The sequence below is a fragment of the Diceros bicornis genome, chromosome 10 (genome assembly GCF_020826845.1).
Source record: "Diceros bicornis minor isolate mBicDic1 chromosome 10, mDicBic1.mat.cur, whole genome shotgun sequence".
Classification (NCBI taxonomy): Eukaryota; Metazoa; Chordata; class Mammalia; order Perissodactyla; family Rhinocerotidae; genus Diceros; species Diceros bicornis.
In genome coordinates this window covers 73675313-73702524 of record NC_080749.1, presented here as the reverse complement: position 1 = coordinate 73702524, position 27212 = coordinate 73675313, and the positions used below count along the sequence as shown (strand labels likewise).

General features: G+C 39.5%; 1 long non-coding RNA gene across 1 annotated transcript in view; it reads left to right on the top strand.

Annotated features, from left to right (window-relative positions):
* LOC131410928 (uncharacterized) overlaps positions 1-27212 on the top strand; it is a 110642-nt gene that overhangs the window by 891 nt on the left and 82539 nt on the right. The window lies entirely within an intron of this gene.

The following is a 27212-nucleotide window of genomic DNA, read 5'->3' as shown; positions in this document are numbered from 1 at the left end:
TTACTCAATATAATTTTCTTGAGATCCGTCTAAGTTTAGTGTATCAGGTCCTTTTCACTGCTGAGTAGTATTCCGTATTATGATGTAACACAGTTTGTTTAACCAATCACCTATGGAAAGACGTTTGGGTTGTTTCCAGCTTTTTTGTCTATTATGAATAAAGCTACTATGAATATTCATGTACAAACTTTTGGGTGAACATAAATTTATTTTTTCAAAAAATTTTTTTTTTTGATGAGAAAGATTGGCTCTGAGCTAACATCCGTTGCCAATCTTTCCTCTTTTTGCTGAGGAAGATTAGCCCTGAGCTAACATCTGTGCCCATCTTCCTCAATTTTGTATATGGGATGCTGCCACAGCATGGCTTGATGAGCAGTGCATATGTCTGCACCTGCAATCCAAACCTGGGAACCTCGGGCCGCCGAAGTGGAGTGCACAAACTTAACCACTATGCCGTGGGGCCAGCCCCTGAACATAAATTTTCATTTCTCTGTGAAAATGCCCAGGAGTGCAATTGCTGGGTTGCATGGTAAGCACATAGTTAGCTTTGTGAGGAACTGCCATACTCTTTTCCAAAGTGACTGTACTATTTTACATTCCCACCAGCAGTGTATGAGTGATCCACTTTCTCAGCGTCTTCATAGCACTGAGTGCCCCGCCTGCGGTAGAGCCTCTACTCTACGATGGGGCTGGTAGAGAAAGGGTGTCCTGACATCCAGGCTGCACATGACTGAATTTAGCCTCCACAACATGGATCTGGGGGGAAGGAAGAGAAATGCTGGCGGCCTGTCCCTCCCAGGGAGATAGCACAGCTCTTGACTGTGAGTTGGAGGGAGAGGAATTACTGTGTTCTTGGCTGCACCCACCTAGAGTGGAAATACTGTCATGCTGAGCTGAGATGGGGGTGGGGGAGTGGGATGTAGTTGATTGCCACAGACTCTTGCTGTTCTTACCGAATTTTATTTACTTATTAATTTTTTTACCACCCCCAGTCCAGTTCTTACCAAATTTTAGTAGATTTTCTTGAATAAATATTTCTTCCAGAAACTTTGTTTTTGTAATTTTACCAGTTATGATTGTTTCTCTGGGGAGTAGGTCTGCAGAACCTATCAAGCTATGACTGTGGCAATGGAAGCTAGTACTACTGAATTTGAGGTTCTTTATATATTCTATATACAAGTCCTCTGTCAGATACATGGTTTGCAAATACTTTCTCCCAGTCTGATGCTTCTCTTTTCCTGTTCTGCACAGGGTCTTTTGCCAAGCAAATATTTTTAATTTTGATGGGGTCCAATTTATTGTTATTTTTTCTCTTATGGATTGTGCTTCTAGTGTCAAATCTAGCTCTTGGTCCTGAAAATTTTCTCCTATGTTTTTGTCCAAAAGTTTTATAGTTTTACATTTAAGTCTATCATCCTTTTGAGTTGATTTTTGTATAAGGTTTAAGGTTTAGGGCAAGGTTATTATTTATTTATTTTTGCCTGTGCATGCCTAATTTCTCCAGCATCGTTTGTTGAAAGGGATATCCTTCCTCTATTGAATTGCTTTTGCACCTTTGACAGAAATCAGTCAGGCATGTTTGTGTGGGTCTGTTTCTGTGTTCTCTGTTCTCTTCCCTTGATCTGTGCATCTATCCCTCCACTAACACCACATTGTCTTTTTTAAAAAGTTATTTTATTGAGGTCATATTGGTTTACAACATTGTGTAATTTCAGGTATACATTATTGTATATCAGTTTCTGTATAGACTGCATCGTGCTCACCATCAATAGTCTAGTTTTTATCCACCACCACGCATAAGTGCCCCTTGACCCTTTTCACCCACTCCCCCAACCCCCTTCCCCTCTGGTAAGCACTAATCTGTTCTCCTTATCCACGTGGTTATCTTCCACATATGAGTGAAATCATACAATGTTTGTCTTTGTCTGGCTTATTTAGCTTAACATAATACCCTCAAGGTCCATCCATGTTGTTGCAAATGGTACGATTTTGTCTCCTTTTTATGGCTGAGTAGTATTCCATTGTATGTATATACACCATATCTTCTTTATCCAGTCATCAGTTGATGGGCACTTGGGTTGCTTCCACATCTTGGCTATCGTGGATAATGCTGCAATGAACGTACGGGTACATAAATCTCTTTGCACTATTGATTTCATGTTCTTTGGATAAGTACCCAGCAGTGGGATAGCTGGGTCATATAGTATTTCTATTTCTAATTTTTTGAGGAATCTCCATCCTGTTTTCCATAGTGGCTGCAACAGCTTGCATTCCCACCAGCGGTGTTTGAGGGTTCCCACATTGTCTTAATTACTGTAACTATGTAGCAAGCCTTAGCATTGGGTGGAGTGATTCCTTCCATTATTCTTCTTTTGCAAAACTGTCTTAGCTATTCTAATTCTTGTGTCTTTCAGTATAAATTTTATTTTATTTTATTTTTTGCTTGGAGAACAGAGACAAATTGCCTTTTATTTTATTTTATTTTATTTTTTCATTTCTGTTGACTCTTCCATTTTTTTTGTGGACTTTTTTTTTAAAATTTTTTGTTTATTGCAGTAACATTGGTTTATAACATTGTATAAGTTTCAGGTGTACATCATTATACTTCTATTTCTGCATAGATTACATCGTGTTCACCACCCAAATACTAACTACAACCCATCACCACACACATGTGCCGAATTATCCCTTTCTCCCTCCTCCCTCCCCCCTTCCCCTCTGGTAACCACCAATCCAATCTCTGTCTCCATGTGTTTGTTTTTGTTGTTGTTATTTACTACTTAATGTAGGAAATCATACGGTATTTGACCTTCTCCCTCTGACTTATTTCACTTTGCATAATACCCTCAATGTCCATCCATGTTGTCACAAATGCCTGGATTTCATCGTTTCTTATGGCTGAGTAGTATTCCATTGTGTATATATACCACATCTTCTTTATCCATTTGTCTCTTGATGGGCACTTAAGTTGCTTCCAAGTCTTGGCTATTGTGAATAACGCTGCAATGAACACAGGGGTGCATGTATCTTTATGCATTAGTGTTTTCAAGTTCTTTGGGGAAATACCCAGCAGTGGAATAGCTAGATCATATGGTAGTTCTGTCCTTGATTTTTTGAGGAATCTCCATACTGTTTTCTTTTTTTTTTTCTCCTAATGTAACATGTTTATTTTTATTTTTTTAATTTAAATTTTAATTTTTTTGTTTATTGCAGTAACATTGGTTTATAACATTGTATAAATTTCAGGTGTACATCATTAAACTTCTATTTCTGCATAGCTTACATCATGTTCACCACCCAAATACTAATTACAACCCATCACCACACACATGTGCTGAATTATCCCTTTCTCCCTCCTCCCTCCCCCCTTCCCCTCTGGTAACCACCAATCCAATCTCTGTCTCTATGTGTTTGTCTATTGTTGTTATTATCTACTACTTAATGAAGGAAATCATACGGTATTTGACCTTCTCCCTCTGACTTATTTCACTTTGCATAATACCCTCTATGTCCATCCATGTTGTCACAAATGGCTGGATTTCATCATTTCTTATGGCTGAGTAGTATTCCATTGTGTATATATACCACATCTTCTTTATCCATTCGTCCCTTGATGGGCACTTAGGTTGCTTCCAAGTCTTGGCTATTGTGAATAACGCTGCAATGAACACAGGGGTGCATGTATCTTTACACATTGGTGTTTTCAAGTTCTTTGGATAAATACCCAACAGTGGAATAGCTGGATCATATGGTAGTTCTAGCCTTGATTTTTTGGGGAATCTCCATACTGTTTTCCATAGTGGCTGCACCAGTTTACACTCCCACCAGCAGTGTATGAGAGTTCCCCTCTCGCCACATCCTCTCCAACACATGTTGTTTCCTGTCTTGTTAATTATAGCCATTCTGACGGGTGGGAGGTGATATCTCATTGTAGTTTTGATTTGCATTTCCCTGATAGTTAATGATTTTGAACATCTTTTCATGTGTCTGTTGGCCATCTGTCTATCTTCTTTGGAGAAATGTCTGTTCAGGTCTTTTGCCCATTTTTTAATTGGGTTGTTAGTTTTTTTGTTGTTGAGATGCATGAGTTCTTTATATATTTTGGAGATTAAGCCATTATCAGATGTATGGTTTGCAAATATCTTCTCCCAATTGTTAGATTGTCTTTTCGTTTTGTTGATGGTTTCCTTTGCTGTGCAGAAGCTTTTTAGTTTGATGTAGTCCCATTTGTTTATTTTTTCTATTGTTTCTCTTGCCCGGTCAGACATGGTGCTTGAAAATATGTTGCTAAGACCAATGTCAAAGAGCATACTGCCTATGTTTTCTTCTAGAAGTTTCATAGTTTCAGGTCTTACATTCAAGTCTTTAATCCATTTGGAGTTAATTTTTGTGTATGGTGTAAAGTAAGGGTCTACTTTCATTTTTTTGCATGTGGCTATCCAGTTTTACCAACACCATTTGTTGAAGAGACTTTCTTTTCTCCATGGTATGTTCTTGGCTCCTTTGTCAAAGATTAGCTGTCCATAGATGTGTGGGTTTATTTCTGGGCTTTCGATTCTATTCCATTGATCTGTGTGTCTGTTTTTGTGCCAGTACCATGCTGTTTTGGTGACTATAGCTTTGTAGTATATTTTGAAATCAGGGAGTGTGATACCTCCAGCTTTGTTCTTTTTTCTCAGGATTCCTTTAGCTATTCGGGGTCTTTTGTTGTTCCATATAAATTTTAGGATTCTTTGTTCTATTTCTGTGAAAAATGTTGTTGGAACTTTGATAGGGATTGCATTGGATCTATAGATTGCTTTAGGAAGTATGGACATCTTAACTATGTTAATTCTTCCAATCCAAGAGCACGGAATATCTTTCCATTTCTTTGTGTCTTCTTCAATTTCTGTCAGAAATGTTTTATAGTTTTCCGTGTACAGCTCTTTCACCTCTTTGGTTAAGTTTATTCCTTGGTATTTTATTCTTTTTGTTGCAATTGTAAATGGGATTGTATTCTTAATTTCTCTTTCTGCTACTTCGTTGTTAGTGTATAGAAATGCAACTGATTTTTGTATGTTGATTTTGTATCCTGCAACTTTACCGTATTCGTTTATTACTTCTAAAAGTTTTCTGGTGGATTCTTTAGGGTTTTCTATATATAAAATTACGTCATCTGCAAATAGCGACAGTTTCACTTCTTCTTTTCCAATTTTGATCCCTTTTCTTTCTTTCTCTTGCCTGATTGCTCTGGCTAGGACTTCCAGTACTATGTTAAATAGGAGTGGTGACAGTGGGCATCCTTGTCTGGTTCCTGTTCTTAGAGGGATAGCTTTCAGTTTTTCACCATTGAGGATGATATTAGCTGTGGGTTTCTCATATATGGTCTTTATTATGTTGAGGTATTTTCCTTCTATACCCATTTTATTCAGAGTTTTTATCACAAATGGATGCTGTATCTTGTCAAATGCTTTCCCTGCATCTATTGAGATGATCATGTGATTTTTATTCTTCATTTTATTAATGTGGTGTATCATGTTGATTGATTTGCAAATGTTAAACCATCCCTGCATACCTGGACTAAATCCCACTTGATCATGGTGTACAATCTTTTTAACGTATTGTTGTACGCGATTTGCTAGTATTTTGTTGAGGATTTTTGCATTGATGTTCATCAGTGATATTGGCCTGTAATTTTCTTTTTTTTTGTGCTGTCTTTGTCTGGTTTTGGTATCAGCGTAATGTTGGCTTCGTAGAATGAGTTAGGGAGCTTCCCTCCCTCCTCAATTTTTTGGAAGAGTTTGAGAAGGCTAGGTATTAAGTCTTCTTTGAATGTTTGGTAGAATTCACCAGGGAAGCTGTCTGGTCCCGGACTTTTATTTTTGGGGAGGTTTTTGATTACTGTTTCGATCTCCTTACTGGTGATTGGTCTATTCAAATTCTCTACTTCTTCTTGATCCAGTTTTGGAAGGTTGTATGATTCTAAGAATTTATCCATTTCTTCCAAATTGTCGAACTGGTTGGCATAAAGCTTTTCATTGTATTCTCTTATAATCTTTTGTATTTCTGAGGTGTCTGTTGTAATTTCTCCTCTTTCATTTCTGATTTTACTTATTTGTGCCTTCTCTCTTTTTTTCTTGGTGAGTCTAGCTAAAGGTTTGTCAATTTTGTTGATCTTTTCAAAGAACCAGCTCTTGATTTTATTAATTTTTTCTATTGTTTTTTTGGTCTCTATTTCATTTATTTCTGCTCTGATTATTATTATTTCCCTTCTTCTACTGATTTTGGGCTTTGTTTGTTCTTCTTTTTCCAGTTCCTTTAGGTGCATTGTTAGACTGTTTATTTGAGATTTTTCTTTTTTGTTGAGATAGGCCTGTATTGCTATAAACTTCCCTCTTAGAACCGCTTTGCTGTATCTCATAAATTCTGGTATGTCGTATTTTCATTTTCATTTGTCTCCAGGTATTTTTTGATTTCTTCTTTGATTTCTTCATTGACCCAGTCATTGTTCAGTAGCATTTTGTTTAATCTGCACGTATTTGTGGCTTTTCTGATTTTCTTCCTATAGTTGATTTCTAGTTTCATACCGTTGTGGTCAGAAAAGATGCTTGGTATTATTTCAATCTTCTTAAATTTATGGAGACTTGTTTTGTGGCCTAATATGTGGTCAATCCTGGAGAATGTTCCATGTGCATTTGAAAAGAATGTGTATTCTTCGGTTTTTTGATGGAATGCTCTGTGTATATCTACTAGGTCCATCTGTTCTAGTGTATCATTTAAGGCCAATGTTTCCTTATTGATCTTCTGTTTGGGTGATCTATCCATCGGTGTAAGTGGAGTGTTCAAGTTCCCTACTATTATTGTGTTACTGTCTATTTCTCTTTTTATGTCTGTTAATAATTGCTTTATATATTTAGGTGCACCAACATTGGCTGCATAGATATTTACAAGTGTTACATCCTCTTGTTGGATTCTTCCCTTGATCATTATGTAATGCCCTTCTTTGTCTCTTTTTACAGTTTTTGTTTTAAAGTCTATTTTGTCTGATATGAGTACTGCTACCCCAGCTTTCTTTTCATTGCCATTTGCGTGGAGTATCTTTTTCCATCCCTTCACTTTCAGTTTGTGAGTGTCTTTAGGTCTGAAGTGTGTCTCTTGTATGCAGCATATATATGGGTCTTGTTTTTTTATCCAATCAGCCACCCTATGCCTTTTACTTGGAGCATTTAGTCCATTGACGTTTAAAGTAGCTATTGATAAGTATGTACTTACTGCCATTTTTTAACTTTTTTTTCTCAGTGTTTCAGTAGTCCTTCTCTGTTCCTTTCTCGTTCTATACAGAATTGATGGTCTCTTTAGTTTCACCCCTGTCTGAAAGCTCTACTCTTTAACTCCCCTCCTCCCTCCTTTTATGTTTTTGATATCATATCTAACCTCTTTTTTGTGCATTTGTATCCATTACCCTGTTATCATGGAAATAGATCATTTTTCCCATTTGTGGTCTTCCCTTTTCCCCTTAAATCAGTCCCTTTAACATTTCTCATAGCACTGGTTTCTTGGTGACAAACTCCTTTAATTTTTGCTTGTCTGGGAAATTTTTGATCTTTCCTTCCATTTTGAATGATAACCTTGCTGGGTAGTGTATTCTTGGCTGTAAGTTTTTTCCTTTTAGCACTTTAAATATATCATGCCATTCTCTTCTAGCCTGTAAGGTTTCTGCTGAGAAGTCAGCTGATAGCCTTATGGGGTTTCCTTTGTATGTAACTTGACTTTCTCTTGCGGCTTTTAGGATTCTCTCTTTATCTTTAATTCTGGACATTTTGATTATGATGTGTCTTGGTGTGGGCCTCTTTGGGTTTATCTTGTTTGGGGCTCTCTCTGCTTCCTGTACCTGGATGTCTGTTTCCTTCCTTAGGTTAGAGAAGTTTTCATCTATTATTTCTTGAAATAGATTCTCTGCCCCTTTGTCTCGCTCTTCTCCTTCCAGGACACCTATAACACGGATGTTAGTGCGCTTGATGTTGTCCCAGAGGTCCCTTAGACTGTCCTCACTCTTTTTAATTCTTTTCTCTTTTACCTGTTCGGCTTGGGTAATTTCTTCTAGTCTTTCGTCCAGCTCACAGATCTGTTCTTCTGTATCCTCTACTCTGCTTTTGAGTCCCTCTAGTGAATTTTTCATTTCCAGTATTGTATTCTTCATTTCTGATTGGTTCTTTTTTATATCTTCCATTTCTTTGTTGACATTCTCACTGAGTTCATCTATTCTCCCAAGATCAGTGAGCATCCTTAACACTCTTTGTTTGAACTCTCTGTGAGGTAGGTTGCTCATTTCTGTTTCACTTAGTTCCTTTTCTGGGGTTTTGTCCTGTTCCCTTACTTGGAATGTATTCCTTTCCCTCCTCATTTTGCCTCTTTCCCTGTGCTTGTGTCTACATATTAGGTAGGTCAGCTATGTCTCCTGCTCTTGTATAGGTGACCTTATGTAAGTGATGGCTTAGGAGGCCTGCAGTGTGCTTCCCTCAGTTCTCAATGTTCCAGGGGTGACCCCTATGTGGGCTACGTGTGTCCTTCTGTTGTGGCCTGTTTGCTCTCCCTGTAGGTGCCCAGGGAGGCCGAGTTATGCTCCTGGACAGCTGTTGTAATGCTCAGCTGCTTGTAGTTGTTGTGGGCCCTTCAGTCTCTTTATCAGGTGTGGGGAGCCCCAGCACAGTTGGCTGCAAATTCTAATACCACATTTGTGTTGCAGTATTTCTTTTAAGTGAGTAGGCCCCCAGCGTGGCAGGTTGTTAGGCTCAGGGGCTTACAATTACTAGAAGCCTCCAGCCTTTAGGTGTCTTGTCAGCTCTCTGAGGATTGCAACTGGGTGGGGCTGGCCTCAGGCACAGGGGCACCCAATTGTTTCAGGCTTTGGAAGGTGGGGCAAACCCCCTATGTGGATCTTTGAGAAGCACAAGTCTTCTGCAGCTGACAAGCCCCACCACCCACAGGTCCACATACACAGTCAACACAGTCCTGCCCTGTGTGCGTGCCCCGAGCTCCCGAGGCGGAACCAGTCTCTGCAAGGCGGGAGCCCCACACATTCCACCACGGCTCCACACTCTCCATCCACTCCTCGTACATGCCCTGCCCCACTGAAGTCGGCTCAGTTGCCAGGCTGCAGAGAATCCAGTCACCAATTTACACAGGCCCACAAGTTGCTTGAAGGCTTGTTGTTGGGTGGGGCCAGTCTCCAGAGTGGGTTGCCTGCCCTGGCTGAGCTGGATTAAATCGGTGCTCTAGCGGGTGGGGCAGACCCTGGGCTAGCAGGCCTCAGAGAGAACTCCAATGGCGTCTGTGTCAGCACGCCCACACCAGGCCACAACAATGGCCGCCGCCAATGTCCCAGTCCCTGGAGAGGTCTCACCTCTCACCGAGATGCACACAGGGCCTATTAGGTGAGTCTCTTTTCACCAAAGCACTGTGCACCTTTCTTTCTGGTGATTTTAGGTTGCTTTCTGAAACGGGTGAGTTTGCGCACCGGCCCTTTGAGAGCCAGTTTTAGTTTCTTTGTGAACCAGCTTTTCTGGGGGTGCTCCCCAATGTTTTAGTAGCAGGCAAAGTCAGATATTATGCCACTCATCTCGATTGTGCTGGGTCCACAAAATGCCCCCAGCGGGGGTGCTCCCGGCTCAGGGCCCCGCGCCTCCAGGGAGGCTGCGTATCTGTGAGCTGCTCCGGCGGCCGTGAAGCTGGTGGCTTGTGAAGGCGGCGTTTTTCCTCTCCAGAAGGGAGTCTCTGCCTCTTCCACCTCAGTTAGGATTGTCCGTTGTTGCAGGAGTTCCTCTTATGCAGTTTTCAGTTCTGTCTCAGGGGTAATTTTTCCACGAGTAGTTGTAAATTGGCTGTGTCCGCGGGAGGAGGTGAGTTCAGAGTCTGCCTATGCCGCCATCTTGACTTCTCTCCCAGTATAAATTTTAGAATAAGCTTATCCATATCTACAAGAAAACTTATTGGGAATTTGTTAGGAATTACAACGAAACTATAGATCAATTTGGGGAGAATGGGCGTCTTTATTATGTCAATCCACTTTTAAATTAATAGAAGATTCAATTCATTTTTGTTGTTTTTACACATATAAGTAAAGAATTGAGGAAGCTTTTCGTCTAATTCATAATAAAAACACATTGGTTTCAATTTACTCACCATTAGGTGAGAGTGTCTTCTTTTTCTCTTGAACTCGTTGGATTGACCTAATTTTCTACGTTAATGTTGATAAGCACAACTTTTGTTTCTGTACAGACACAGCTATGGATAATCACAGAAACTATGGCTCTACCTCCAGTCAAACTACAAATACATGTTTGAGTTGTTGGGTGAGAGCAGATTATTTAGCCAATAACTCATGGATTGTAGCCCTCCAGAGAGGACTGTGAGTACGTGAAACCTTCCAAAGCTCCTCAAGATGGGAAAATGTGTTGCTAAAAAAGGACTTTTACTATACTTTTTAAAAATAGAGTTGCAATTGAAAAGTGCTTACCTCAATGTAGCTTTTCCATTTTGTTTTGCTGATTATTATTACAGCCAATTTTATTAGGTGAGTGACCCCACACAGAGAAAAGGGAAAATTGAACCCTTCTGGCTGGGGCTATTATTCCCTCCAGCTGAAAGCTGGTATGCATGACAGCATTTTTTTGTAGCTACATTTATGGGTCACAGGGATAGTGGATAGTTATGTATGCAGTTGGAGTTACAGTCATCAATTTTTCTGCCTTAAGAGTAAAAACAAATCTTCAAATTTATCTTAATTTTTTGCAGCTGCAGTGTTTTTATTACAGTATCTTTTTATACTAAAAACTTTTTCATCAGCCAGTAGAAATAGAAATTTGATTCATAAGGTTTTTTCTTTCTAGAACAATTTATTGGCACTTATTTCTGCTAGAGATTGGGATAGAAGAAAGTGTGCAGATGATTAAAACTCAGGCAGTAGGTTCCTTGATTTAAACTAGAGCCAAGAATCTTGCTAACTATATGTTTATATTGCTTCTAGTTTTAGCCTCTTTATTGAGGTGAATGAATGTGAAAAGCTTTATTCTTGTGTGTTCAGATCACTCTCTATATAATATCCCTATATTTGCTTTTCCTCTGTAAATTCATACAACACTCTCTGTAGTTATTGTTAGTATACTTTTGGTGGCATGTGACAGAAAACTCAACTCAGTGTATTGACCTAACTGAGAAATCAACATGTAGACATAACTGGATCTAAGGGACCTGACGATGTCATCAGGTCTCAGTTTCATTCCATCTGTTGTCTTTGCTTTCAGTTGTGTTGGCTCACTTTTCAGGCAGGCTTTCTCTCTGTGGCTGACTGTGGATCAAGACTTATCTTCTTGAATTTTCCTCTCCTGTTTACTCCTGTAACTAGGACTTCAGTGTCCTGTAATAGATCTAATTGGGTCATGTGTCCATTCATGAACCAGTTACTGTGAACAGGGCTAGTCTATGCTCCTATTAACTAGGCTTGGGTCAGAGGCTGACTTCTGTAGCCAAGGATGGTTTTCATTCCATCCAAGGACCTGGGCTCAGGATGAGGAAAGAGTAAGTGATTCAGAGGTGTATGTGTCTAGGGGAGGAATGGAGGGTTACGAGGCAGGCAAAAGTCAACAGTTGTCCATGACACCAAGTTTTAAAGACTTGTTCGTTAAAGAAATAACTGAATCACGCAACACAAATTTATGCTCCTAAATTAACAAAAGTGGGGGAAATGATAAATAATGTCTTGTAAACAACACCTGTTTATTAAGATATTTAGTGAAATTATAAAGATTCATCAGCAATGTAGGGGAGGGAAAAAAACCTTTTTCCTCTACTCATCTTAGGTTCTCCAGCTGGAGCCCTGTAAATTACACTGCAAAAGACAGACTAACAAGAGAAAAGCAAACAGAAGTTTATTAACATGTACATCATGCATACAAATGGAGAACCCAGTGAATAACCCAAAAGAGTGGGTAGAATTTGGGTTTATATACCATCTTACGCCAAATAAATAAAAAGAGGTTTTGGGCTTTGGGCGAGGGAGGTAAGTTATGGGAAGGTGATAAACAAGGATTGTTTAGTAGGGTTTGTTATGCAGGTTTAAGTTGGTGCCTTCTCCATTGATAAGCTAAGAGTCCTTCTCTTCCCGGTATGGGAAGGGGAGACATTTTTAAAAGAAATTTTCTTTATGAATGTAAATTTCCTTTAAAAAAGGAAAACCTGTGCCACATTTTTGGCGCTTTTTCTGTGTCTGCTGGTTCTCAACGGCCTTTAGTTCAAAATAATATATCTGTCAAAGAGACTTTTTTCGGGTGGCATAGTCTGGTGCCCTTCAGCAACTTCTCTCTGGGCCTTGATTTGCTCAAACATAAATTTAGGGGGTTGATTAAATAATTTCTTAGATGTCTCAGCTCTAACACACTTTCATTCCTTGGTCAGCAATCATCATTCCTGCTGAGTAGGTTGTCTCCCTAAGCCTTCAAGGCTGAGGTATGTTGAAAGTGAAGCTGTTACACCTGTGAAAGCCAATAGCCTTAAGTATTATCCGTTTGAGTTAAGTGCTTTAGAGGACCACACAGAGATGCACAATTTGGAAAATACACAGGAGTAGGGAGAGTGCAGTTGCGGATAGCTTCAGAGCTTCTGGCTATAATCAGGGCACAAGTGATAAGATGAAAGGTTCCATACATTGATTTTTAAAAATTTCTGGTTGTTAATTTTCCAGAATGGACTTTCTTCCGGGTGTTGATGCAAAATAACCAATAACCATTCCATAGATAAGAGAGACAAAGTGATTTTACTTGAGCCAGGGTGAGGATTATAATCCAGGAAGGTAGTTTTCACAAAGGAAGAAAGCGTTTCAGAGAAGCACAGTTTTCAGTCCAGTCTTATACCTTTTTAGAACAAAGAACATACATTAAACACACCCAGGATACATATTCATCAAAGTTTCAAAGAGGTATTCAACTGCAAATCAGCAGGTCAACATGACCCTGAAGTTGGGAAAGGGACTAACAGGGAAAGGGACTAATATGGGCATTACCAATACTGGCATAGGAGGGAAAGTATGCATTCTTATCTTAAGAGAGTGCACTCTTGGGAGCCGGCCCGGTGGCGCAGCAGTTAAGTGCACGCACCCTGCTGTGGCGGCCCAGGGTTCTCAGGTTCGGATCCTGGGTGCACATAGACGCACCGCTTGTCAAGCCATGCTGTGGCAGCGTCCCATATAAAGTAGAGGAAGATGGGCATGGATGTTAGTCCAGGGCCAGTTTCCCTCAGCAAAAAAAAGAGCAGGATTGGCATCGGATGTTAGCTCAGGGCTAATCTTCCTCACAAAAAAAAAAAAGAAAGTGCACTCTTTACTTTAATGGTTAAAGCAGATGTATAATATATGTTTGAGAGGCCATAAGTCAGGCATCTTTAGTTCAAGCCAAATCAATTTTGAACCAGAAGTTACCCCATATACCCCAATATGTGAAAATCTCTTGTCAAGAGGAATGTTTTAGTTATTGTATGGCTGACTATTCCTTCTTCTTCCTATTTAACATATCTGTCCCTGGCATTGGCTGATATATGCTGAGATGACAGAAGCCAACTTTAAATGTAGGCAGGCTGTGATTTGTGAAAAATTTTCTTAGAGAGCCATACCTCTCATTCATTCATTTAACAAATATGTATGACGTGTACCATGTGCCATGCACTGTTTTAGAGAACACAGTGGCGAAGAAAACTAATTGTCTACCCTAATGAAGCTTACATTGTACTAAGGAAGATAAACAAATATGTAATAAGTCAGAGAGTATTAAGTGCTGTGATAAAAAAAGAAGCAAGGTCATTGCTTGAGAGTGAGTGGAGTGCTATTTTATGGTCATCGGAGAAAACCTTTCTAGGAAGGTGACATTAGAGCAGAAATTAAATGAGAAAGCAAGTCCTGTGTCATCTGGGGGAAGGCATTCCAGGTAGAGAGATCCACAAGTCAGAGGCCTTGAACTGGGAACGTGGGGACCTGTCTGAAGAACTGAGAGGAGGCTAAAGGGGCTGGAGCAGAGAGAGTGGGGGGAAGAGTGGCAGGAAATGAGATCAGAGAAGCAGCCAGAAGCCAGAGATCATGCAGGTCAGAGTAAGGACTGAGTTTTTCCCAAGTATGCTGGGAAACCTTGGAGAGCTTTGAGATGGAAACGAGGTCTAGTTTGCCTTGTCAAGGGAATCCTGGGCTGCTGCTTGGAGAGCCTGCCTTAAGGTCGGCAGAGGGGAAGGCGCTGCTGAAGCCCTTCTTATGACGCTGTCTGTCCCTGCCGGGGCAGCTCCCGGGAGAGCAGCCAGCACTTCCTGCTCCCGAATATGCTTTGATCCCACACCGAGCTCCTCTGACCAAAGCCGGAAGATTCTCTGCTCTTACAGTGGGGCTGAGACAACTGTTTCTATCCTCTACCTGGAGGGGTGGATGTGCTTTGCTATTGTTAAAAGATAAACTGAGGCATATTACATTTTATGAGTTGAGTTAAGGGAAAATCAATTCCAATCTGACAGCGAGAAACCGGAAGTGGAGAGAAGGCTCCACCACCAGGAGCTGGGGAAAGACGTTTATAAAGAAGAGGCGAAAGCAAAGCAAGGAAATTATTTGATTGGCTGTAGCCTAAGCAGTTGCCTTATTTGGAAAGCCCAGTTGGCTGTCTGCGATTGGTTTTTCTCAGGTTTTGATTTCCTAACCTTGAGGCATTTCAGGCTTAGGTTTTGGTCTGCTTAACCTAGGCTGCTAAGGCGTTAACGCCACCTCAGTCTAACGACCTCCTTGTTTAATTCATTTAACGCTGTTAAAACAGCACCGTGTGTGGTGAAAGGATACTGTGGTAAATTTCATCACATGGTGAGTTGTACAAGCTGACCTGGGACGAAACCACCGCTTACACGATTGTTCCTCTGGGGACAGTTTTAAGTTTGCATCAACTGACTTAAGAATGCTTTGTATACTGCGAGTTAATTTCTAAGTTGGAGATGGCTCTTTTCCCCTGACCCAGAGTTGGGAACATTTTCCTCAGAAATGTTACAATAATACATTAGGGATAAATAAGACCTAGTGAACAATATGGATATTAAAAAGAAATTAATTAGGATTTTTTTGTTTGTTTTTAGATAGAAAGCTATAAGAGCGACTCAAAACTCAAGTGAAATGAAATGATGTCTGAAAAATTTCCCTCTCCTGAACCAAGTAAAAAATTTCAAGTTAAGTAGATCTAAGTGGCAAAATTCTTATACTAACCTTATAATTAGGTATAAAGGCTTTGGTTAATCTCTTTCGTGCTATATCTGCTGCCCTCAAATAGTATGGGTAGGTGAATATTGCATGATGTTACACTTGTTCAGGCTTGAACGTCATTCTGCGGGGAGTGTGTATGAGGGTGGGTTTAGGTCCTCCGATTCTAGCGATTCTATTTAGTCTCTCAGATGTTAAGATGTCAATTATGTTCTTGCAGTACTATACATGTGATAATTAAGATTATGAGTTGTAGTTATATGTGCTTTGTTTTGGGGAGCAATTCAGTGATAATTATTTCTTCTACTCTTGTTAAATTACAAATGGATTGTCTTCCTTTTTATCATTGTTGTCCGGACCAAATCTTTCAAAATAGTTCATGAGACTATGATGTAAAATCGAGTAAAAACCTTACCAAATTCTCTGCATTCCATAAGCTTATCACCGTGATGTGGAAAAAATCCCAGTGATACAATATGCTTTTAATTAAATCTCGTAGTTTACTTAGCCCTGTGGTTCTGATCTGGATAATACCAGACTGATTCTATCAGCACCTCCTCAGCTATAAAAAGTAGAGGTGACTGCTGAATTTCCTGGGGATATCCTGTCTGCTTTGCTTTTTCAAAACCAGTGAGGGGGACTTCAAAATCTAGATCCATCTTTTTTAATACATAAAAAATTTGAGTTAAACTGGAACTGAATGAAATGTTTATTCACTTGATTATTTGAAAGGAGAAATGACTGGTGAAGGGAAAAGAAATGAATAGATTTCTCACTTTTCAGCCAGGAGGTTGACTGTCTGTCTGCAAGGACCCCAATCACCCTTTCCCCTCCATCTCCCTTTTTCTATCAGGAAACAGTGGCTCTTGACTGTAGAATTTCATTGATTAAAAAAAAAAAAAAATCCGACGAGGGTGGGCTGAAGTAGCCTCAAGTTAGAGGAGAGATACTGATTTCAAGTCTAAAAGCCTCTGACACTGAGAGGACAGAAATATTGTCCCCACGTACAAGTAACTGCTTTTCTTAATTTCCCAGAAGAACGTTTATAGGGGCAGAAGAGTTGTTTAATCTGTTCAGGAAATCTATCATTTCTGCTGCTTTACTTTTCTGGTAAGAACTGGGCTGCAGCAGGTATCAGCAGATTGATCAGATATGGAAGTCATCCTGTGCGCCACACCAACCTAATTAAAATCGTTGGCTCCATGTGTATGCCCTCAGCCATGGGAGAGAGAGAACTGTCTCATTCCAAGGTTAGACTGAATTTGAACAAAGATCACTTTTACTTGACTTTTCCAGTTGGTTTATTATTCTGGAAGTTTTGCAGCGTACACTTGTTTCCTCTTGTGCTTATTTTTACTCTTGTAGTATTTGACTAAAATTGGTAGCCCTCTTGAGAAATAGAGCCAAATATTCCAGACTCTTCCACCTTATTCTGTCATGAGAAAGGCATTGTTGTTTTCAGCGAGACTTGGTTTGGCCACTTCTTCCTGAGATGCTTAGACGGAGATAAAGGTAACCGCCGGGGCTGGGTGTCTGTGTGGTCCTTCTCCGCCGTCAATTGTGGGTTTAAGGAGCTGACGCTGGGCCTTTTTTTGGGCCCCTCAACTGGCCAGCCTCTTTTCCTAGCACTATTAAATACATTTTGTTTTTTAAAAAATGGAACTCATCCTGTATCGAGGTGATACTTTAGTACATCTTGGAATCCATCCCAGGGACATGCATGCGCAGGAAGAAGTCACGGCTAAGGCTTTGGTAAAAGTAATACTATATCTTCAGGATAGAAAGATTTTAGATTACATAAACCTAATCGTTTCAGAGAAAATTTTGAGCTTAGAATCATATAGTTCCTTTTACTCCCCAGAGGCCCTCTGGCATAGTATTTAGGGGCATGAATTTTGAGGACAGATCATCCTAGAATCCTTGATCTGTTACTTACCAACAGTGTAAACTTGGACAAATTACTCGAAGTCTCTAAATCTTAGCTAAAATTATAACAATGACCACATAGTATTCTTATAAGAATTAAAGAGTTGGTGTGTGTAAAACATTTACCATTATTTCTGGCACATAGTAAGTATTCAATAAATTACATATTTTTATCAATGAAGCAATTTGGAATAACCCGATAATGTCCAACCTTCAGCAAATTCTGCTCTCAATATAGTAATAAGGAGTAAAATAATATTGCATTCAGATTTTGTTCACTTGTGAAAATAAGTAACAACTTTTTACTTGTTTTATGTTGTCAGTGTGAATAACAGCAATATTTACATTTTTCACATTAAATTTCAGATGATTTGTTATAGTCTTGGTCCTAATTATTAGCTACTGTATTTAGGAGAAGCTTAAATATAGAACTATATTACATACAAGTCACTATCTCTACTAGTTTTATTTTTTATATTCTGTTGTACCAAAATGAGTAAACTGTAATAATGGTTGGATTTCCTAGGATATTTTTATCCAAGCCTCTTGAAGTATCATGCACAAAGAAAGAACATGCTTAAGAGAGCAGAGTTTTAGTATTGTGCACTGTAAAGAAGTCCTAGTTGTTTGATAAAAATAAAACCCAGAGCCTCCACCATTGTTGTTGGAAGAAGTGGCCCCTGGTGACCCTGACTCAGATCACAGGCTCATCTTCTTTTGTGACTTCTCTTGACTGTCTACTGCTACCACCGTCCTGACCAGGGTATTGGAAGTTTGCGGTTCTGTCTTCAAAACTCCAGCTGTATATAATGGCCTTCCTTTCTTCATTTTATGGTTGAGATAAGGTTGAGACAGTCATAGAAAATTCCCAGAAGCATCATCATACTTAAGCTTGGGATATCAAAAATGGGAAAGAAACAGAGTGTCATGAATCTTGCTGATCAGGCTTACAAATTATGTGAGCTTTAGAGCCCTTTAGCTCGCATGAGATGTTGGGGAAAGGTCCTATCTCCAATGTTGCAAATTTCACCAGTAGGAACCCCTTTGAGGTGGGTTCTGTGGTGTGTTGCTCAGATCTCTCTTCAGGATCAAGGCACTCATGCCTGCAGCTGCTGAGAGTTTGCTGCTGATGGGCTCACAACTGAGTCCCTTTCTAGGAATTGTCTTCAGGTGCAGGAAGCTTATTTATCTTGGTTTCATTCGTACAATGGTAGCAATTTGTATCTAATGATCTGTATCTAATGATGTGGGGTACAAATGCTCAACCCTCTTGCCTTAATTGAGATAATTCTGAAGGACCATCTTTGTTCCAGAGGTCTCTGAGATGTTGTCTAAGGCCCCTGCTGTAAATTCATCACTGTTCAACCTCTTCCTCTGCCCGATCCTGCTTCTCTCACCATCCACAGTTGTTCCCAAGAGCATCAGCAATATACCTTCTGTATGCAAATATCAGTGTCTCAGAGACTATTTTCCAAGGAAAAACACTATTCCAGTTGATATGAGAAGTGGAAGGGTCCACGAAACAGATTCTAAGATGGGACTTTAGAGTTGGTTTACCATAACTGTTGGTACATGGAATGCTGATAGAGCCAGGCATGAGTTTGCGCTGTAATTGTTAAAATTTTCACTGGTGAGGGCGTGCCCCATGGCCTAGTGGTTAAGTTCAGCGTGCTTCACTTTCGAAGCCCAGGTTTGGCTCCCAGGCATGGACCTACACCACTTGTCGGTGGCCATGCTGTGGCAGCAACCCACATACAAAATAGAGGGAGATTGGCACAGATGTTAGCTCAGGGCAAATCTTCCTCAGCAAAAAAAAAGTTTTTTTCACTGGTGATAAACAGTGATAGAGTACTGGTGAAAGGAAATACACTGGCAGGTATGACAGGTCAAGCATTTGAGAGGTTCAGGTGAAATAGTGATTTAAGGACTATTGAACTGGATATCTGTTGCTAGGGTGGACTGATGCATTAAAGAAGAACAGTGAAAGCTAAGGGTGATGAATTGCCATTATAAAGTGAAGGGCGAAAGCCAGAGGGCCTCCTTAGAAGCATAAACTTTAATTTTCTGCCAGTGTGTAGAAAAGGTTGAGGATCAAATCCAGGACTTAATTGTAGGAGTGTCAGAGCACCAAAGAAGGTTAAGTTCTCAACCCTGGCAGGTCTGCTTTACAGAATCCAGCACCTTATTTGGGAAGGAGTGGGATTTGGGATAGGGACATCTTAGTTGAAACACATGAAAATCTCCAATCTTCATATTCCTCTGAACCCTGGGCTTTTACCTTCTTTTTAAAGTCTTGCTTTAGACAATGTAGAGAGGCACTTGCTTATAGACAATGTAGAGAGACTCTCCTTTTCCCTTACAAAAAGGAATCTGCATATGCTCTTCCCTCTTCTCCCCCTCCCACCCTCCAGCATCTACACTTACCTTTCTTCCTGTCTCTCCTGACCAATAGCAAGGGTCAAAATACAACATAAAATGACTGGGGAAGTGCTGAGTCTGCTAAGCAAAGAAGAGTTCTAAGAAAGTTGCAGGAGCTAGTCAATATATACTAGTAGAAACTGGAAGAGTGTATATGGGACTAGATTCTAAGGGTGCTGATTCAAGTATGAAAGAAAATAAAGATGAATATAGGAGATATTATTGATATGAGATCACTTTATCATGACACAAGATTTAACATTCTGGCAAGACCTCAAGAGGGAGCGATAAGAGCCTTCTGGGTTGGATTTTGGGAGATTGGAAAAAATGATAGCCCATACTATAAGAAGTAAAAATACTAGAACTTACATGACAAATAATGGAGAAAGCAATCAAAATGCTCAGAGAATTTGGGCATATGAGAATGGATATACTAAAGAAGACCAGAACACCCACCAGCTGACTGTGTTCTGTGAGAAGGACTAGAGAACACTCTCTTTACCAAAGTGCTAAGTGCATTTTGGCTTCTTTGTGGGCTATAGGAGGCTGGAAAGAGCATACTTCTATCATTATAACAACAACAACAACACAATAGGCAATCTTTAAATTCATGACTTTTCTTGAACCCATGGGGGAGCTGAGGATACAAGGCAAGAAACTAACCCCAAATCAGGATAGACAGGCATCTTCAAGGAGAGATAGGAATTAAGCACTTGCTCACCTGGGACAGACACCAGCTAACAAAAACTGAGCACCAAGTAATAGCATTTTACTGATGGCAGAGGGGAAAGAGCATGGAGAGAGAGCCTCTCTGAGGCATAGCACAAAGGGAAGTCCTAAAGCTGATAGTGGAGCAGAAATTGAGATAAACCAGTTTCTACCCTAAACCAGCCTCCACTCTAAACATAGGGTAATACTAGAGGAATTCTATGCCTGTGATGTACTAAGGGTAACCATAGTAACAACAATCCAAAACCCAGCTCAACTTCTAGCTAAATTTATTCAATCTCTCATAATAAAGGCCTAGCAGAAAGAAAGGCATGCCCATTTCCTAGCATAAAAATTCCTTCTCCATCTTTCAACAAAAAATTACAAGGGGCACAAAGAAGTAATAAAAATCAATCAACTGTCAAGAGACAAAGCAACCAACACAACCTTACTGAGATATGACACAGATGTTGGAAAGATTAAACAGGAAATTAAAATAATTATGGTTACTATGTTAAGGACTCAAGTATAAAAGATGGACTCAAGTATAAAAGATGAACAGCATGCATGATAAGGTGGGCAATTCTAGCAGAGAGATGGAAATTATAAGGAAAATCAAATGCAAATGGTAGAAGTGAAAAACACAGTAATAGAGATGATGAATGCCTTTGCTTGGTTCATCAATTGACTTGACACAGTTGAGGAAAGAATCAGTGATCATGATGATAGCTCAATAGAAATTACAAAAACTGAAACACAAAGATAAAGAGAATGGAAAAAAAAACTATCTCAGGACAGAGCAAGAACTATGGGACAATGTCAAATGGTCAAATATATGTGTAATTGGAATACCAGAATGGGGAGGGCGGGCATGAAACAAAAAAAAAGCATTTGAAGAAAGGATGGCTGATACTTTTCCAAAATTAATGACAGACACTAAACCAAAGATTTAATTAGACATCAAACCAAAGAAAGCCAGCATGATAAAAACCAAACATACATACATTCAGGAAAAAGATACATTACATAGAGAAGAACAAGTATAATAAGCCATACTTCTTGTCTAGAAACTATGCATGCCAGAATACAATGGAGTGACATCTTTAATATGCTGGAAGAAAAAACTGTTAACCATAGTGATATGGATTGCACTGATGAGAGTGGCGCCAACATTGTTGAGCTCAATGACTCTCTATAGGCCAGGACTGGCAGAAGAAGATGCTGTCACAGAACTAGGATCACTGATAGCAAAGAGGATAAAAGAATCTTGAAATAATAGAGGTGAGGTGATATACTTAACTGTCAGAAGCAAGGCAGATGCAATTACTGTAATGACCAAAGGCCAGAGTGGAAGCTAGGCATATCTGACCCACAGAGAGCTATGGAGATAGAGCATGGCATTCCCAGGGGCAAAATAGATGGGCAGCCGAGAATGATATTTCACAATCTATACAACCAAAGAAATCAAGTATTCATGATCAGGAAGCTAAAGCAGCCACACAAACAAAATGTCATAATCCCTTGTTCAGTTCACAGACCTGAACCAATTCTCAGATCTAGAACTCATTGACTAAAGGGAAGGCCAAATTCCTATGACGAAGAATCCTCCAACACTGATGGCATGTATAAAGAGTAATGATTTCTCCAGTCCTTACCCAAAGGGGCCTGTGACCATTTACTTGGCTAATCATATACTTTGGAAAGAGGAGTACCCAAACATATGGCTAATTGTTGGACATAGGGTCCAAGTTGACGTTGCTACCTGAGGACCCAAAGCATCATCATGGCTACTCTATTTGGAGTATATGTGTGTATGGTAGACAGAATAATGGCCCCTCAAAAATGTCCTCATCTCCAGAAACTGTGAACATGTTAGGTTACATGGCAAAGGGGAAATAAAGTTTATTCTTCTGCAAGAGTAGCATCCAACTGAAAGTAGAGATGATGAGGATTTCCAAAAAGTCATGTCCTTATAAGCCAACCCTAACAATTACTCCCTGTTGGTTCTCGAGCACCGATTCTGTTGGTAGTGGCTCCTATTGTCATTGGCTTCCATCACGGATACCTCCTTGGGGAGCTCATGACAGTGGCAGTTCTTATAGGGTCCTGGTGTTTTTCATCTTATCAAGCAGCTGATAATGTGCTCTACCATACTTTGGTATCTGGGTAGCTCACTATTTGGTATCATGGTAGCTCAATACCACCTAGCAAAGGTCCTAGTGATTCCCTTAGAAGTTTTGATGCATCACATTTTAGTAAATAAAATTATTCTAAAGATCCAGAGATTGTGTTAAGGGAGCAGGTCTTTTTGATATCTATGTTAAACTTGTATTCACTCAGAACTATTTTTCTCTTATGCTCCCTAAGGAGGTCTAATGAAAGTGTCAATCGTACAGAGCTGTGCTATCCAATATGGTAGCATTAGCCACATATGGCTATCTAAATTTGAATTAATTAAAATTAAATTAAATTAAAGCTTCAATTAGTTGCACTAGCCACATTTCACATGTTCAATAGCCATGTGTAGATAGTGGTTACCATATTTGACAGTGCAGATGTAGAACATTTCCATCATCACATAAAGTTCTATGGGACGGCATGGTAATAGAGCTGTGACCTCTCTAGTAGGTGTCTAGTTGGCTTGTCAAGTGCCTTAAACTATGTTTTCCTTCTTCCTCCCAAGAGGGCAAAGAGCAATCTATACAAATAGAGCTTCAGTAGGCACTCAAACTTCCACAAATTTCCCAAGAATAGGCTTAATAGTTACTCTGCATTTCAAATTCAGTGAGCACAATACACTTATATTCTTTGTACCATGGCATCCATTAAAAACAATAGTTAGAATTTATTGTTCGTGTACTATATGCCAGGTACTTGACATGCATTATATCTCATTTAACCCTCTCAGTGGCACCACAAGTTATTATCCAAACAAGACAACTGAGGCTCAGAAAGTATGAAGCACATGTCTAAGATCAAATAATAAGTGGCCAAGCCATATCTGAATGTGAATCTTTCGAATTCTGAAGACCATGCTTTGGGTCATACTGTGCTAGAACAACTGAGTTATAGAAAAGCAGTCAGTGGAGCCGGCCGGGTGGTGCAAGCGGTTAAGTGTGTGCGCTCCGCTGTGGTGGCCCGGGGTTCACCAGTTCGGATCCCGGGCGCGCACCGACGCACCACTTGGCAAGCCATGCTGTGATAGTGTCCCATATAAAGTAGAGGGAGGTGGACATGGATGTTAGCCCAGGGCCAGTCTTTCTCAGCAAAGAAAAGAGGAGGATTGGCAGATGTTAGCTCAGGGCCGATCTTCCTCAAAAAAAAAGAAAAAAAGGAAAGTAGTTGGCAATAAATGTAAGTTGGTTCACATCATCTGAAATTCTATTGAAGGCCATTTCCACCTCTCTATAAAGTCTCCTGCCTTGATACTTTCTTTTTTTCCCCACTGTCTTAGGAATTACTTCCAGAATGTAAAATTTTGATAGATTTTAGTCTTCATGAAATGAAGCACTCATTCATTTACAGTGTTACAGAATATTAGCAATACTTTTTCCTATTCCACGTACCATTTAGCTTTTTCCCCTTCAGTTTAAAATATGGACATGCACTTAAATATTTCTATCTAATAATGAGATGTGGCAAGGGCTGGGTGTCTGCAGATCCAAGATGCATACTGTATCAAAATATGGATAACATATGATTGCCTGTGATAATAAGGCTGTTCTTCACTCTCAGAGGAATCATCAAACCCTTTTGTTGGTTGAAGCTTTGTGTTCCAACTTCCTAAACTATCCCTGACAATCTGTTTTTTAGCTCTTTTAGGATGCTGCAGAATTCTTTAAAAACAAGATGGATTTTTCTTCTTTTAATAGCTACCATAATTTTTAAAAAGTGCCTTTGTGATGAATTTGTTGCCTACCACGTGCCTAGCAAACTGAACTTTAAACAACCTTTTTGCCCTTATTATTGCAGCTGTCAGCATCCAATTTTATATAGAAAGTCTAAAGGAAAGAGAATTTGAACCAGAAATTTTTATCGAGGCACACACAGCTTCAGCAGCTGCTGTTACAATGGTATCATCAAATACCAAAACTGACAAAGACCCATGGGGTCTATTTTCTAATTCAGTCTTGAAGGAAATTTACAATAGTGAATCTCTATGGCAGTTGAGGTTGGCTAAGATTTAGATGACCCATTTCCCTTATCTAATGAATTCAGGCCTTGCAAACTTTGCAAAAGCTTTAAACTGACAAAATATCAAGAGAGTTGTTGTGAAATTGAAAGACAGCTGGCGCAGACTCAGAGCCTCTTGAGTTTAGCTCGGGAAGCCGAAAACTTTCACAGCTGCAAGATTGTCAAAATGAAGATTCCAGCATAAAGATAGTCAAAATATTGCTATTAGATGAAGAACTTTATGCCTAAAGCCTTGACTCTATAGAGAAGATTCTTCATTTTAAATAAAGAATGCACATGACATTTTTGCATTTATCTCTATTTTGCTAAGATAAAATGAGCAAGAATGTTTCCATCTCCATCCACTTAGGTTTAAAAAAGTCCAATTAAAATTAAATTTGAAAAGTGTTTTTTGAAAGTGGTTTTGATGTGGTTTCCTTTTTCAAGCTGTCTCTTTCCAATTCCTTGGTCTTGACAAGCCATGAGGATAATTTAACACTTTGTTTTATGATGTGGTGAGAAACTCGTCAGAATGTTTCTAGGTGAGAGCGCATTTAGCAAGTTATTAGGTAGAGAAACAAAGCTTGTTGGGTGTGGTGTTTTCAGGAAATTAACTGTATCATCAATGATAATTTTTATACATCTCTTTTAAGCAAAGCAAAACCCAAACCCAATGGCATTTATGGCACAAGTGAAGCAGGCGGGAAGATACTTCAACATTAAAAATATAGTCTGTTGAACAGTAATTGTAAGACATTGTATTTATGAGAAGTTAAAATTTTGGCTACCTTTTCAAACAAATTGTGTCATGGATTGGCTAATTGTATTTGAGAAGTGGCATTAAACTCATGCCAATAGTGAAATCCCACTGAATAGAATGATATATTTAAAATATAATATGAATGCAAAACTGAGAAAATAGTGGATAAAGTCATTTATGACTTTACAATAACAGTATGTTGTTTAAAAAGCAGAAAAATATATACATAGGTAGTTCAAAATCATTTGTTTTATTCTAGGAGTCATTATTTTTATTTAACTATTGAAATCTAAAAGAAATAAACCCCTTTTCAATCCTACTATGTATAATGAGAATCATAAACTATGTTTAATTCATTTTTAATTCATGTGCTACTTGTCAACACTTGTCAGCACCTTCATTTTGAATATGATTTTACTTTTTGTAAATTTTATGGCTTTTTTGGGTATAATATAAAACACTGAGTATATCAATGTATTAAAATGAAATGGATATGTAGACTGACTATGGGCTTCTGCGTATTGCTGGAGACTCACGTGAAGAGCATGAGAACTTTCTCCGGCCTTACATAGCAGAACCAATCTCTTCTTTATTGCTTCATGCCTGTACTAATCTCTACTATAGTAATTTTTTTTTTTCCCATGAGGAAGATCAGCCCTGAACTAACATCCATGCCAATCTTCCTCTTTTTGCTGAGGAAGACTGGCCCTGGACTAACATCCGTGCCCATCTTCCTCCACTTTATATGGGCTGCCGCCACAGCGTAGCCTGACAAGCGGTGCATCGGTGCGCGCCCGGGATCCTAGCCCCGGTCCCCAGCAGCGGAGCGCACTCGCTTAACCACTATGCCACCACTATGCCACGGGGCCAGCCCCTCTACTATAGTACTTTTAAAGTGTATTGAAATTACAGTATATGTGTCTTCTTCCCCGAAGGTAATAAGCCCCTTGACATCATGAACCAGGTCTTACTTCTGTCTTCAGCACTGGATGATCCAGCAATTCAATGATATAATCAAGAACTGGTTCTTTCTACCTTTTGTTCTGCCATCCACCTTGATGATCCTAAGGTTGTTTCTGCTTGTAGTCATAGGATCATTGCCCATTGCCTGCAGCGTTAAGGCTGCATTTATTCTCACTTAAGTCCTCTGGGAGAGAGAGAGAGAAAAAGAGAGAGTGGGAGAGAGAGAAAGAGAGTGCTATTCCCCAATCAAGGAACAATATGTCGTATTCCTTTTCAGTCTGATGCAATTGTTTAGGTCCAACTCCAGACCAGTAACCTCCAGGGGAATGCCATATGCTGATTGGCTTAGGCCAGAGTTCCTTAACCAATCTTGGGTGAGAGAGACAGGATATTATAATTGCTTAGACTAATTAGGGCCCGCCTATGGAGAAGGAGTCAGTTCCTCAAACTGTACTGAAACTTTATGGAGAGAGTGGTGAAATAGATGACCGTCAGCCACCTGGAATGGCCCCGGCACAGGTTTTTAGCATGAAGCGTTCTCAAGCTTATTTGACTAGGAGGTCTTTGTTCTTAGAGTAGATAGTTTAGGAAATTCTGATCTATAAGATTAAGTTCAGATTCTTTATTATAACATGATAAGCTTTTATGATATGGCCCCTGACTTCCAGCTACGGGTTCTGTGGTCATGTCACAGTTATGCTCTAGAAATAGTAAATTTATTGCTTTTCCTACATCTCTCCACGTTGCTTAACATTTTAAGACTTTTATTTTTATCTTCTTGGTTAGGAAGTTTTTTCCACTCTGATCGCCTTCTCATCCTTCAAATTCCAGATCAAACACTATCTCTTCTGAAGTCTTCCCTTCTTTATATTGTTCCGGCATCTTGCACATAATTCTTTTATTGCTTATCCACACAACATTGTAATTATTTATTAATAGGCTTCTCAGTTTTGAGTGGTTTGAGGTGAGGGTCTATGCCATCTTCACAGTCACAGAATTTGGTAGAGGACTGATGTC